The sequence below is a fragment of the Rattus norvegicus genome, chromosome 10 (assembly GCF_021556685.1).
Source record: "Rattus norvegicus strain SHRSP/BbbUtx chromosome 10, alternate assembly SHRSP_T2T, whole genome shotgun sequence".
NCBI classification, from domain to species: Eukaryota; Metazoa; Chordata; class Mammalia; order Rodentia; family Muridae; genus Rattus; species Rattus norvegicus.
This window is the reverse complement of record NC_141543.1, coordinates 89,520,001-89,535,049: the sequence shown is the minus strand read 5'-3', so window position 1 is coordinate 89,535,049 and position 15,049 is coordinate 89,520,001. Positions and strand designations below refer to the sequence as shown.

At 50.0% G+C, this 15,049-nt stretch overlaps 1 long non-coding RNA gene across 1 annotated transcript; it reads right to left on the bottom strand.

Moving 5' to 3' along the window:
- Window positions 1-2,637: 2,637 nt before the first annotated feature.
- On the bottom strand, window positions 2,638-4,688 carry LOC148003093 (uncharacterized). Its single transcript, XR_015631307.1, has 2 exons — window positions 4,029-4,688; window positions 2,638-2,819 (listed from the first exon to the last, which is right to left on the bottom strand). It is a non-coding gene; the product is annotated as an uncharacterized LOC148003093 (long non-coding RNA).
- Window positions 4,689-15,049: the final 10,361 nt, after the last annotated feature.

Below are 15,049 nucleotides of genomic sequence, written 5' to 3'. Positions count from 1 at the left end.
GAGGCCCCAGGGAAAGTGTCTTAAGGTTCTAGTAAGGGATGAGTAGCAGAGCCCGAGTCCATCCTGGGTTCGGCTGACTACAACTCTCTGGGCTCAGTTTCTTCATGTGAGAAATGGGATGATAGACACTCCATGGAGTAACTTGTGACTGTTGCGAACGGCAAGAATGGGGGTGCAGGGTAATGTATTTGGGATAAGAAGTTTCTGGGGGTACAACTGAGGAACTGATATTGCAAGGGCCAGCGTCCCAATACCTCTCCCCCTAGGGTTTCTCTGGAGCCTGGGGCCAATTCAGAAAACCTTCCTTTTCCTGGGCCACTGCCAGCCCCTCCACCCCTTCCTCCAACCATCCACTGCAAGACAATGGTGGGCTGGCCCGGCCTTTGTGAGCGGGGTCAGACCAGTTAATCTGGGGCTGGGCTGGGGAGGGGCATTTGGGGGCTGCCTGAGAGGATGGCAGCCCAGCCGGCTGGTGAGAGTTGAGGGTGTTGGAGGCAGGGGGCTGAAGAAGTAAAAGCTTGAAACAGGCTTTGGGGAGCATTTCCTCTGAATGTAGATTTGAGCTCCTATTAAACTTGCCAAAAATTTGTGTTAGCTAATGGATTCTTAATTCTGTCTAAAATGAGAGAGGGAAAATTATGCCATTCATCTTGTATTGGTTTGAAATTACATCTGACACCTAATCGATCATACTGTGGAACATTAACTCTTTGGAAGAGACCCAACTTTTTCTCTCTCCCTCGCTTTCCAGGGCTGGGGAGCCTCCCCCACCTCTGATTTCTTCTTTTGTATTTCATTAACTAAGCAAAGCTCTGGCAGTCTCTCGGGTGAGGAGCGGAGGCTGGGGGAGGGTTCCTTTAAATCAAGGGAGATAATCGGCACCCCCCAATCCTTTGCCCCAAAAGAGCAACCACTTTCAACCTTCAAGTGACCTCTCTGGCCCTGCTTTCCCCATGCACTGTGAGGCATAGAAATGCAGACTTAAAGGCATAGGGGTGGGGGTGACCTCAGAGCCACCTTGGGTGCACCAGGGAGAGGTGGGGAGCCAGGCAACAGGAACCTGCACCTGGGGCTGGGGCAAGGGCCGTGGCAGGGTGCTCACCTGCGACTGGCCTGGCAGATGGGTGAGGAGGAGAGGGCAGACAACAATAGATTTGCCCCTGAGGATCCTGATGAGCTCGAACTGAAAACCCCAACCCCAGACCTGCTTTTCCAAGGGGAGGGCTTTCTGGCAGCAAGGAGAAGCCACTGGAGGCCGCCAGTCCTGGGCTAGGATCCCGGCTGCACTCCTCACAAGCTGTGTGACCTTGGGCAGATTACATAAGGCTCCAGTCTCGGTTTCCTTCTCTGTCAGGGCAGGATGGAGATGGTAACACCTCAGCATAGGCCTGGGTGGGACGGGATGGCACAACCCAGTTAAAACTAGGACAGAGCCCATCAACTGGCACATAGTAGGTACCCAGGAAAGGTGTAGACCAGATCTTCAGCCCCTCCCCCTGCTTCTGCTTCCTGTTCCTCCTTATTCCAGTCTGTCTGATCACCTAGCTCCTCCCTCTTTCTCTGCTACAGCCAAGGCAGATCAAGGTCAGGAGCTACAAGGCCCCAGCAGGCCAGGAGGGCTAAGCGACACCAGGAGGAGGCTGGGCCCACGTGCTCTTCTTTCTCAGAACTGTTCCCTCAGGGGATTTCTCCTACTGAGGAGCTCCCTCAGCATCTCCCACCATGCTGAGGGGGGAAAGTGGGGTCACAGGGAAAGGAAGGTGAGGCCAGCAGGAAGGAGCTCTCCATTTGGACCAAAGCTTCTTGCTTTCACTTAGAAACTTCTGCCTTCTGCCTGTGGCTTCCTGGTTTCTGTTCCCAGTCTAAGAAGGGTGGATAAGATCCCTATGGTGCTTCAACAGACCTGCAAGGGCCCAGATTCCATCCCAGCAGTGCACGGGGGGGGGGGGGGGGGTGGTGGGGGTGGTGTGAGGGAGAGGAGAGGGGGCAAGAAGTCCCATGGTTTCTTCCTTAGCTTAGGACACCAGGGATGAGTGTCTGGGGTACTCCCCATAAAGCTGGGTTGGTGATGGAGAATGGCAGGCAGTTGGCCTTTGCACTAAACAACAGGGGTGCTTGATGCCCCTTTGCAAAGATTCAGTTAACCTCTGGACCTCTTCAGTGTAAACACCACTCTCCAAAAGCATGAACACATGTGCAGATGAAGGGCCAGGCTGGTTTGAGTAACTGGTTGTGCCTCTCTGGACAGCTGTCCCGGGGGCAGAGAAGAATGTCTTAGAAGCCCCCGCTCTTCAAGGGCCTTTGAAGGAGCCACAACACAGGAACTCATAACGATGGCACATCTTCTCTGACACCCTCATTTTGAAAAGTTGGCAGCCAAGACTCAGCAAGGGGCTAAAACCGGCCAGGGCCACCCGGGGAGGCAGGAAGAACAATGTGGGCCTCCCAACCCTCGGTTTAGGGCTCTGCTTCTCCACCTGGATCAGGAATCTACAGGGACATTTTTCTGGATGACACTCAAGTTTCAGGAGCTCAGAGCATGTAAGAGGACTGGATTTGGGGAGGCAGTGTGAGAGCTGAGAGGCTCCCCTGAGGAGAGAGGAGAGCAGAGGGCATGGGGAACTGACACAAACATTCTAAGGCAGGAATTTTATTGTTAAATGTCTCTTCTGTGGGGAGTTCACTGTTTCCCAGGAGACGCCTGATGAAGCCCCTTCCTGCCAGCCTCCCTGGTAGCCACTAGGCGGCCATGGCTTCCTCTTCTGCCTGGAGACTCCACATGGAGGGGTTCACAGCGTTTGTATTAATAGTGCCGAGGGCTGGAAGCACCGAGGATGGAGCAGAAGAGCAAGGATATGGGCAGGCAGCCAGGTCAGTTGGGGAAGACTGAGGCAGCTGCCTATGGGGCCATATTGGCCAAGGTTCTAGCACAGGTTGGCAGGCCTCACTAGACACACATACTGAATTACCTGACTACTAGTTATGTGTGAGAGTACCATTTTACATGACTGCCCATCAAATGGCGATGTTTTTATTGTGGTTTTTCACTTGAACATAAATATTATTTTTATAAAAATTTAGAACAATTGTTTGCTATGAAAACAGGTAATCCCAATAAAAACAGAAAGAACAAAGTACAGACTCAGACTTTATGATCTGGGGTTGGGGATTTAGCTCAGTGGTAGAGCGCTTGCCTAGGAAGCGCAAGGCCCTGGGTTCGGTCCCCAGCTCCAAAAAAAAAAAAAAAAGAACCAGACTTTATGATCTTCCCTTCCTCTAGTGAGGCTATGTCAAAGTTGTGTTCAGGAGGGAGGAGAAGCATGTTGTAGACTGTCCTAGAATCTGGGAGGTCCTGCTACTGCAGACGCCCTTGTACTCAGACTCAGAGTGGCTTTTCCTGCCTCAAGCCCCACAGGTGCCCATTTTCAAACTGCCACCTACTGGCCCTGTGCAGGTCACCCAGTAAATGCGGATTGGAACCGGATTCACAGGAGAGACTGACCTACACTACACAAAGGCTTCAAAACTGCAATGGTGACCTCAACTGCACCCACCAACAAAATCTGTCACAGTTCTAGAAGAAATGGTCTCAAGTGCTCCACAAATCCCCCTTTCCCGGGATGTGGTCATGAGTTACTTGGAGGGTCCCGTATAGATTTATCAGATCCTTAGATGGGACACTAGTGGGGGCTGGTAGCCAGGCTCTGGGGATAGGAGTGGTGAGAGAGCCTGAGTGAACTTAGATATTAAACATGAATGCCATGGCAGCTTTTCTTTCTACTCTGAAAGGAAGCAATGTTGGCTAGAAGGTCCAGGTCATCTCAGTAAAGGAATTAAATCTGTGGAGGAGACTCACCTCCCTCAAGTAATCCACCCTTAATAGCCCCCCAGCATCCTCTTGTTTCTGGTGGACTTGCTTAGGGCCCTGCCACCAACATGTTGTAAATTACATAACCATTGATGTGCTGGAAGGACCTAATGAATCTTACTGTACAGACAAACCGTGGCCAGGAAAGGAAGTTACTCACCCGGATCACAGGCCAAGTGGCAGAGTGAAGACACTCCACCTTCAGGCCTGGTACCCAGGTCTTTTCTTTCCACCAAGGTTTCAGCCCTTGATTGCGGGCGGGGTGTGGGTACTCGATTTCGAGGACTGGTCCTCTTGCTTAAAGGTCCTCCAGTTTCTGGGCTGACTGTACCCAGGATTCTTCACCTGAGAACTATACTTGGATGCCCAGGAGACCTCGCTTCTCAGAGATGTCACCTTTTCCATTCTGCTGGGTCTTGCTCGTCTTAGTTCACAGTTCAGCTCCATTCTCCTTCCCCACCCAGACACCTTTCTGATTTGGGGGGTGCTCCCACTCCGTCCCATCCGACTGGCCACCACGGGGCGCTGAGGGCCGGTAGCCGGGCGGCATGGGGAGCGGCTGGGTCGAGGGAGGGACGGGAATGGGCCCCGCAGATGCCGCTTCCCTCCCCCTTCCTTGGCCGGGGCCCCCACGGTGTCGGGGAGCAGGAGGAATCAATCAGGATAATGAAGCCACAGCCTGCCACGCACCGCGGGGGCACTGAGGAGCGGGGGCCAGTGCCAAGTCCGCCAGACGGTTCGGAGGAGCCGAGCCCGACGCAGCCCGGCGGCGGCTGCGGCTACGGCAGCGGCGACGGAAACCCAGCGCCCGCGCGTGAAGGCCGGACGCCGCTCCGCGCAGGCCCCTGGCAACCGCGCCTTGGCAACCCAGGACGCCCGGGAGAATCTTAAAGCGGCAGCACCACTTTCCCCGGCCGCAACGGTGGGAGCCTGGACTCTGCCGAAAGGGTCCTACCGAGGAGGACTAGTGGTAGATGTCAGAACCTGGGATTCTGACTCATACACTCAATCGTGTATTTATCAAATATATGGAGCCTGCATGCCCAAGCACAGTCTTAGACACTGGAGAGGGAACGGGAGGTGATTAAAAAATGAACATGATCCTGCCTAGAGTTCACAGTCTAGTGCACAAGGCAGACCAGACTGGGTTAGGTGAGAAGGAGCCTGAGTTATCCAGGAGGAAATGGGTTTTGGCTGGAGGCCGAAGAGGTGTGACAAAATATTCCTGCAGTACCTGTAGTAATTAGATTTCTTTCTCCATGGGCTGCGTTATCATCTCTGTCATAGTCCTATGAGATAGCATTGCCCTATCCACCGTCACCATTACCCATTATATTCTAAAGATGAACATTTTAAGCCAGGTGTAGTGATGCATGCTACATCAGTGCTCTGGGGACAGAGGCAGGCGGATTTCTGTGAGTTCAAGGCCAGGCTGGTCTACATAGTGAATTTCAGAACAGCTCTGGTGATGTAGAAAGACCTTGCACTCCCCCTGCTCCTCACCCCGACCCCCACACGCAAAGAATTTAGAGGCCCAGAAAGGTAGAGAGACTTAGCTAGAAGCCTTGCCTTTTGGGAGAATTCAATCGGGGACTGAGCTGGCTCTGACCAGCTTTCAGTATCATGCTGGTCTGGAAGGTTGTGAGTAAGGACAGCTATTTGAAATTGTCTGACAAGTGAGAAAGGAGGCTGAAGAAAGAGGAAGCAACTCGCCTTTCTGCTGCCTACCAATCTGTCTGTCTTTGTGAGCTGGACTGGCTGTGGGCACAGGGCTGGATGAGGTGACCTCCAGATGTCCCTCTGGTTCTGTGATTTGATAACTCTTGCCTGAAGTCTAGGCACTGTGCCTCCATTCTGGGCAGGAGTTGTCGGCAGGGAGCTGCAGACTGGGGGCTTCCAGACTTCTGAAAAGAGGGTCAGGGTTGGTGGAGGTGTGTGAGGAGTCGTGAGGCAGAAGTAAGCCAGGTTTACACTATGGGAAGGCCTCACCTTTCTCTCCCCTGCCCGCCCATCTTACTCTTCCTGCTTGTTCATTCAGCTGAGAGTCTGTGCCAGGGCCTGGGAGCCAGGGGTACAAGTAGAGGCTGCTGGTGACACAGACAGCATTGTCAAGCTCACTGGGTGGGCTTCTGGCTCCGTCATCTAACAGCCATGTGACCTTTGGCGGGGAACTGGGTCTCCTTGAGCCTCAGTCACCTCCTTTCTAGTTTAAATGTTGCCTCACCTGAAAGAAGGTCTTCATAGATAAGATAGGGGCTATTCTGGGTCACATGGTGGGCTTCAAATGTCATCCCATGGATTTTTTAAAATTTTAATTCATTTTTTCTTTTATTTACATTTCAAATGTTATCCCCATTCCTGTTTTCCTCTTCCCCCTGCTTCTATGAGGGTGCTCCCCCATCTACCCACCCACTCCCTCCCACTCCCTGCCCTGGCATTCCCCTACACTGGGGCATGGAGCCTTCACAGGACCAAGGGACTCTCCTCCCATTGATGCCTGCCTGACAAGGCCATCCTCTGCTACACGTGCAGCTGGAGCCATGGGTTGCTCCATGTGGACTCTTTGGTTGGTGGTTTAGTCACTAGGAGCTTTGGGGAGTCTGGTTGATTGATATTTTGTTTTTTTTTTTTAGATTTATTTATTTTATTTATATGAGTACACTGTAGCCATCAGACACACCAGAAGAAGATATTGGATCTCAGATGGTCGTGAGCCACCATGTGGTTGCTGGGATTTGAACTCAGGACCTCTGGAAAAGCAGTCAGTGCTCTTAACCACTGAGCCATCTCTCCAGCCCGTTTTTTTTTTTTTTTTTAAAGATTTACTTAGTTTATATCTATGATTACACTAAAAGAGGGCATCGGATCCCATTGCAGATGGCTGTGAGCAGATGTGGTTGCTGGGAATTGAACTCAGGACCACTGGAAAAGGAGCCAGTGCTCTTAACAGCTGAGCCATTTCTCCAGCCCCACCCCATGTATCTTTAGTCAGATAAAGGCATGCCTATAATTATAGCTACTAGGGAGGCTGGGCCTAGATTTTCTTAAATTTGTGGCCTGCTTGGGCAACTCAGAGGGGCCTTCTCTCAAACTAAAACGTATTTAAAGACTAGGGTTGTAGTTCAGTGTATAATTCTAGCAAGAGATCCTGAGACCCTGGGTTCAATCCCCATTATGTGTATGCATCTGTATGTGGGTGCTTAAGGAATACAAAAGTAATTGACCCTTGGAGCTGGAGTTACAGCGGCTCACAACTGTAGGTGCTGGGAACCAAACTCAGCTCCTCTGCAAAAGCTGAGCCATCTCCTCAGCCCTAAGATTCAGTCTTGAATCAAGACTAGCAAAGGATAGCAGCGTACACACTGCACGGAGGCTCTAAGAAGCAGTGTCTTGCTGTGACTGGGGAGCAGAGAGGTTAGAGAAGCTTTGGAGCTGGAGTCCAGCTGAAACAGGAAGAACATTCAAGGGAGAGGAAACTGTGGATAAAGGCATGGGTGGGACACAAATCTGTCTTCAGAAACTTGTCCACTTTGGAATGGCAGGAGTGTGGAGATGGCATGATAGAATTGAGGGAGTGGTCTTGCCTTCCCAATCATGAAATCATCCCTCCTCCTTGCATTGTACTATGCCCTAAATCAGGGAACCCCAGATTGTCAGCACTAGGAAGAAGCCTTAGACACCATTCAGTATTATCATCTTGCCATTTCACACATAAGGAAACTGAGGCCCACAGAAAGGTAATTGAGGCCATACAGAACACCGTCATACTGTATCTGAGTAGTCTCATGTCTTGGGGTTTTCAGATACTGCCTGGAGGTTTCTTTACAATCTGCTTCCAAAAAGTATAGGCCCAGTAGCCTTAAAACAAAGAGGATGCTATTTGCATACTGTTTGCATGTTGCTAATTAGATGAGAGAGGCAGATTCACTCAGCTCCTCCCATTCACATCCTAGCTCACTTACATCTTTGTTCTCAAACATTTGACCTTAATAATGCAAGCCCAGACCTCACTTCTTAAGTTCCCCAGATTGTCTCCTACATTAAGGGTTTGGTCTTGCCTGGTAGTCTTTAGCATATCTTGATGAAGGATACTGTAATAACTTCCAATAGAATGGAAAATGAGAGACTTTCCAGTTCAAAGTTTTCTCTGGGAGTGGGGAACAGTAAATTCTTTCTCCCTATAATCCAGGAGCCATCTAAGTAGGACCATGAGAGTGGAGGAGATTGATCCTCAGGGATCTGGTGGGCAAGTGCCAGCTGCATGCCCCAGGCCTGCCCCAAGCACCTTGGCTGGCAGCCACACTAGTTCTCGGAGGAGCCAGAATCTTCTTCAAGGGAGAAAGACTCTTGGAGAAGGTTGGTAGCATCTCTTAGCTTGGCAGCATAAGGTCAGGTGGAGGCCACAAAGTGACTTGTAACAGAACCTCTTCTGGGTAGAGCAGATCCAGATTCCTGAGGTACTTATCAACCTAGAAAACTATGAAGCCTTTAAGCATGGTGTCTTGAGGCCATACACTCAATGCCTCTTGATAATAAAGGCTACCTATAGGTTCACAGGGATAGAGGCTCTGTTGATGTCATCTCCATAGGCACTTTTCAAAAGATGGACCCAGCACCCCTCCCAGATGATATGCTTGAACCTGTCACTTTGTGGTCACCAGAGAATGCTCCATTCTGTGGCTACTACAGTATACAGGATTAACTCAGAGGCTTCCTGTTCCCCTCCTTGCAGAGAAGTTGCAGGTGTCCGTCACCATAGCTGACTCAAGGCAGCTGCTAGAAGCTGAGAAAGGGGTGTATGGAAGACCCTGAGACACAGTTCAGACCAGCAACTGCCAAAAGCTGGCTTGCTCTGCATTAGGATGGCGGTGGTCTGGGTGTGTGAAGAGAGACTGCTGCTCTGAGTATGAATGGTTTCCTTCCATGCAGGGGTGATGGTGAACAGTGTGGGTTCATGCTGTGTTGGCCCCAGCGAGCATCCTAACTACCCTGCATGTGCAGCTATGTGCACACCTCTTAGTGTGCACTGGTGCACGTTGCTCATCTTGGTGGAATCTGCTCCTTCTGTTGATCTCTTCCCTGGAGAGCACGCCTTCTCTTTGTGAGAGATGACCTCACTTTCACTACCCCTAAGCCTGGTTCTTTAAGGGCAGAATCCGTGCCTCCGTTTGCCCATAGGACTAAGCAAAGAAGTCCTTCTTGGTTCTAAGTGGGGGTACCCAGCTCCTTGACCCTAACTTATATTAATTCATCTGTCCTGGTAGCTCCCTCTTCCCTGAGTATGTCTCATGTCACTACCTCCTCCAATGTCTATATCAAAGGAAGGAGGAACTTGTGGGTATGGGAGGAGAAGGGTAGGTCAGATACTGTTAGATTTTGCCTGGGTCCCCTCAGAGCACTGCTGCTCATTTAAAATTCCGATTTAAAGCGGAGCGGCTCTTTAAATTTCCACATTAGCATGCCGCCCTGGTGCCAGGCCAAGGTGTTGGGATGGATTTGGCAGGAACGCCTCCAACAGCGGCAAGCAGCAGCATTTGCCAGCAATAAAACAACGCATGAATAAAAGAAGGCCGCTTGGCAACAGCAGCAGCCCAGGTAGTTGGGTAAGCCCAGGAGAGGCTTTCATGTGCAGGGGCTCAGAGGCATGCAGGCCTGTAAGGGCATGTGTGTAGGCCTCTGTGTCTGACTGGGTCCTCACCCACAATCTATGCCTGTAGTGGAATCCGGTGTGAGAATCCAGGCAAGATTGGGGTTTCTCTCATGTGCCTGCCTCACCTCCTCTCAGCAGGGTCATCTTTTTTGGAGGGGGACAGATGCTGCCTTTGATGAGGACACAAGGACTTGGCCTGCAGCCTGAGTTGTCCTGTTTTATTAAGAGACCCAGAGAACAAGTAGGGTCAGAGAGAGCAGCACTGCCCAGAATGGTTTCCAGATCCAGGACCCCAGATATCTGGGTACTAAGGGGTACCATCAGGAGCCCGGCTGAAAAGCTGCTGTGAGGGCTGGGTACTGGAACTGTGATGGCTCAGTTGGACTGCAAGATTGGTAACTGTGTATGTACAAGGTTAGGAATATGGAATGGCTAGTGAGAGCAAGGAACTACTAGGCTTGAACTCCCCACAGACAGGGGGATGGTATTTGAGGTCAGACAGAGGGCAAAGGAGCCAGATAAAACTCTGGGCTGGTGGCAGTATACCACCTATAGGTCTACTTGCTTCCCAAGGTCTGGCTGGACGTGGTGCTCCTGGATGCTGTGTCCATGTGCTCCAGTCACCTGGCTGAGGCTCTGAACTCAGCCCCCAGGCATTTCAAGGAACAGCAGCTCCTTTCTCTGCTACGTTGTCTTCCATCCTTTCCAAAGCCCAGAAAAAGAGGACAGAAGCAAACAGAGGGGTGACACCAGATGGTCTCTGTAGCTTGGCCAAGGCAGTAAAGAGGAGTTTTCTTAGTGCACCCTGTCCTGATGGACTCCCCTCCCTTAAGATCACATGACTGACTTCAGGCCTCCAAATGGGGATGGGTGGGATTATCTGGTCTTTGGGCTTTCCTGGCCATCTAAGAACTCAAGGAATAGGCAGGGGTGGCTATGCTCTGGCAGAGTGTGACTAGGACTAGTGTTAGTTTTGTCATGATGGCAAATGAGGTGGTTTGACTCCCCACATACCCTCCGTCTTGGTTCACACACCTCAGCTCTGGGGTAAAGAAGCAGTTAATAAGTTTAGGCCAGAGATATATCTCTTCTATCATTCATTCAACAAATACTTTCCAAATAACTGTTTTATGCTGGGCACTGTACTAGGTACTGAGAACACATAGGTGAACACAAACTGTTCTTTTGGAACTTGTCATCCAAGCGAACAAAGACTGTCACTCAAATGGCTAAACAAAGGACTAAAGAGACCACTCAGTGGTGGAGCATGAATACTGCCTTTGCAGAGGACTTGAATTCAAGTTCCCAGCACACACATCAAGGGGCTCACAGCTGATCAGTCAACTCCAGTTCCAGGGATCTGATGCCCTCTTCTGACTTCTGTGGGTACCTGCCCTCATGTATACAAACCCACACACATACATATAATTTTGAAAAATTCAAATGGCTGCACAAACAAAAATGAATTATGCGAAGACCTCAGAAAACAGGACATAGAGCACCATGAAAAAGCATAACAGGAGGAGGGCTGACCTGATGGAATGTGGAGAAGTCAGCATACAGAAGAGAGAAGACCACCAGCCTGGGAGTAGAAGACTGGTGGCAATACCACAAAAGCAAAGGCTAGGTGACTCCCTGTGTTATGTGATGCTGAGGGCCCGAGACAAACACTGACTCCTCCCTTCCTGGTTGAGTGCAGGTATGGAAATGCTCTGGCACTGTGCCTGGCTCACAGTTGGTGCTCTGCAATGCTAGTTCTGTTTCCCTTTCCCAAGCTGAGTTTCCCTCCAGGGACCCAGAACAAAGATGCTGCACAGGCTTAGCCTCTTCCATCAACTCGGGTCCTAGACCCTAGCCACCCAGTTCTCAGTGAAAGACCACACAGGTCCCACATCGATTCTATCACACAGGGACTGAGACTGACTTCCTTTGCACTGTACTTCCATGAAGGGTCTAGGTCTCAAGAGGAAAATGCTATCCTAGCTCTCCTTCTGAGCCTGAGGAGAGAGATGGAATCCTCAGCAGCAACCAGGTCTGCCCAGGGTGAATCTGAGTGTCTTAGGTGGGGAGGGGGGAGTAGTGGGGAGACGGAGGGGGCTGCTTACTAAGGCGGCGTAGAGCCCAGAGCCTTTTCTATTGCAGACACCCCATCTGTCTCCCACAGAAGGTTCGGGTTGGAAGAGGTTTAGTGAAGGGGGGTTTGGTGGGTACAATTGCATGTCTGTGAGCTAGCATGATGGCTAGCAAGGAAGGTACTGGCCAGGGAAAGTAGAATTGTCTGTGTGTATCAGAGAGGGGGGGAGGGAGAGAGGGAGGGAGGGGGCGGGGGGGCGGACAGAGAGACAGTGGAAGAGGACACACCATTATGAATGCTGTATTAGCCATTTAGGCTATAAACTTTGGTCCAAAAGTCTAAGGTTGGGACTGGAAGGTAAGAAAGATAAAAAGGACACCACATAAACCAGGCATGATAGTGCACGCCTTTAATACCAGCACTCAGGAGGCAGATCACAGGAAGGTCTCTGTGAGTTCCAGGCCAGCCTGGTCTACAAAGAGAGTTCCAGGATAGGGCTGTTACACAGAGAAACCCTGTCTCAAAAAGACAAAACAAAACAAAAAATACAAAACAACAACAACAAAAGGACACCACATGATTCCATCCCAAGGGGCCTGTTTCATTTGAATTGCCACTGACCAGAGGCCTTAATGTCAACAATGTAATGGAAGCTGGCAGTTTGGAGGGCTGTGGGAAGGGCTGTGGGAAGCCCAGTGGGACCAGTTCAATATACCATCCTCTTCCCAGAAACTAGGATACTTCCTACCTTAATATTTAGGGGCTGGAGAAATGGCTCAGTGGTTAAAAGCACTGGCTGTTCTTTCACATGTCCTGAGTTCAATCCCCAGCAACCACATGGTGGCTCATAACCAGCTGTAATGGGATCCAATGCCCTCTTCTGGTATGCATGAAAACACACACACATACATAAGATAAATCTTTGAAAAATATTTAAATTGAATTTGTCCAATTTCAGGGTGTTTTCTTTCATGTATCACTTTAATTGGTCTGTTAAGGTCTAACAAGGTAAATGTTGCTGCTGTACAGATCTAGCTATAACAAGTTTAGAAGATTAAGTAGAATAGCCCAGAACATAGGCGAGTAAGAATAGGTGAAATCAAGCCTTAGCCTTGACTCTTTTTGGAGACAGGGTTTTATTATGAACTCTGGCCTGCTGTTTACTATATAACCCATGTACGTAGTCCTTGCATTCCTGGCAGTCCACCTGCCTCTGCCTCTTGAGTCCTGGGATTAGAGGTGCTTACCACCATGTCCAGGACTGACTTCTAATATAAGCCACTTTGAGTCTCATTTTCAATGAGATTGTATAGTTTCCACTGTCAATTCGGTTGAGGGTTTTCTGGTAAAGTGCTCAGAATTGTTTCCTAGTGGCCAGAAAGCTTTGGGAGATACCCAGGACCCTAGAAGGACTTCCTTTATCACAGCACCAGACACTAGGATGAGCCCCTCAGACATAGAAATATTACAGGGTGTGGTCACACATGCCTTTAATCCTAGCACTCAGGCAGTGGCAGGCAGATCTCTCAGTAGTCTAAGACTACATTGGTTTACACAGCAAGTCTCAGGACAGCTAGGGCTACACAGAGAAACTCTGTCTCAAAAACAAAAAGGAACAAAATAAACGTAAGAGGGACTTGGACTGGAAATGGTCAAGAAGCACCCCAGGGTGGGTGGGAAGTGAAAAAGGACTAGCCTGGAATGTTAGCTATTGGGTCCACTCCTGATCCTAGCATTGACCCTAGAAATGGATGGCTCCTTGCCACAGTTCATGATGTCATTCTCTCCCTCTCTCCAACCATACTTAGGAGAAGACCGTCCACAGCTTCCCTTTCCTATTCTTCCTTCTTCTTCTTCCTCAGGTGTAACGGTCTGCAGGATGCTGCCTAATCTTTCTAAGAGCCCTCTAAAACAGGTGCCAAGGGAACTCAAGACACTGTTTCAGTTATTAAATATAAATAGACAAGGGAGAGGAACTGAATATAGAGACAGATATTATATCTCTCAGTCCCTGTGAGTTATTAGGAAGAAGGCAGTAGTGGTTGCTAAGCAACAGGTCTCCACAGAGGACAAGGCACCAGAGGCAAAAAGGCTTCTTTGGATGTTGGCTTAGGAAGGTAGGGTAAGTAAGGGTCAAAGGACTCTGAGCTGGTGGGTCAGCTGAGGGCAAGTGTGTCATCTAAGATGAGCTCTTCTCCAGGCCTTGGCAAGCTCTGCCTGTACAACCTTCAGGATTGGTGGAAGAAGATAGGACTCAGGCACTACTCCTTTTCTACCAGGAAGAGGAAACCTGGTTTCCATAGCAACCTAGAAACAATCCTGTCTCCCCCCCCCACCCCCTTTTTGGCTCATGGATTCTCAGTAAAGGCCTCCTTAAAGTATAGACTATATAAGACCCTCTTTTCTGACCCTAAATTTCTGATTGTGAGGGAGGGTTCATAAGAAGGTTATGGGAGGAGCTGCCACATAGTCTCTCTTGTCCCTAAAGTGACCTAAATTAAGACTCTAAAGGATTTGTGGGTTAGGGGGAAGAGGAAAGAGGAGAGAAACAGGAGGAGAGGAGAGAGGAAGAGAGAGGAAGAGAGGGGGAGGGAGGGACGGAGGGAGGGAGAGATACATAGATACATACATACATACATACATACATACATACATACATACATACATACATACATACATACATTTAGGGGAAGGGCTCTGGGTGCCCTGACCTCTGCACCTTCTAAGGGGCTGCTATAGGCAAGGCTAAATGGTGTGTCAGCTACAAGCTGAGCCTAAACTTGTTTCTCTTTTCTTCTCTCCCCCATCCCCATAGCTCTGGCTAGCCTTGAACTCACTCTGTAGACTAGGCTGGCCTGGAATCACAGAGATCTGCCTGACTCTGTCTCCAGAATTCTGGGAATAAAGGCGGTCCCATCATATCTGGCCCACACTTGTTTTTAAGGGTTCAAAAGAGACTGGGGTTGGAGGTCAGGAAATAATGAAAAGACAGACTCTTTTGTGCCTCTTTGGCCACCCAGGCCAATCCTCTTAGACCAAGTCCATCATTGTGAAGACCGGAAAATGGAGATATAGAACATTAACGTATGTCAAGTATAAGTGAGTGGCACCGAGGGGCATAATCTGTTTTTCTAATATGACCACAAGCAGAGTGTTAGAAGAATTAGGCCGACAGCTGCTGGTTTTTCCCCCTTTCTCTCCCCCCCTCTTCACTCTCCCTCTCCCTTCCTCCTCAGCATTTGCACACACCAATGGCAGCCGAGCTCTGCTCTCGATTTCTCTTAATCTTCCTCCGCCATCCTGCGCTCTTTCCGCAGGCGGTGCTGCGGAGCCGGCAGAGCCCCGCGTCACACCTTACTGCTCTCTGAGATTGCTCCACAGAGAGCTCAAGGAGATGGCAATTCGGCGCTGATGCCGGCTGGCAGCAGTTGGGAGAGGGAAAGAAGAGAGGGAGGAG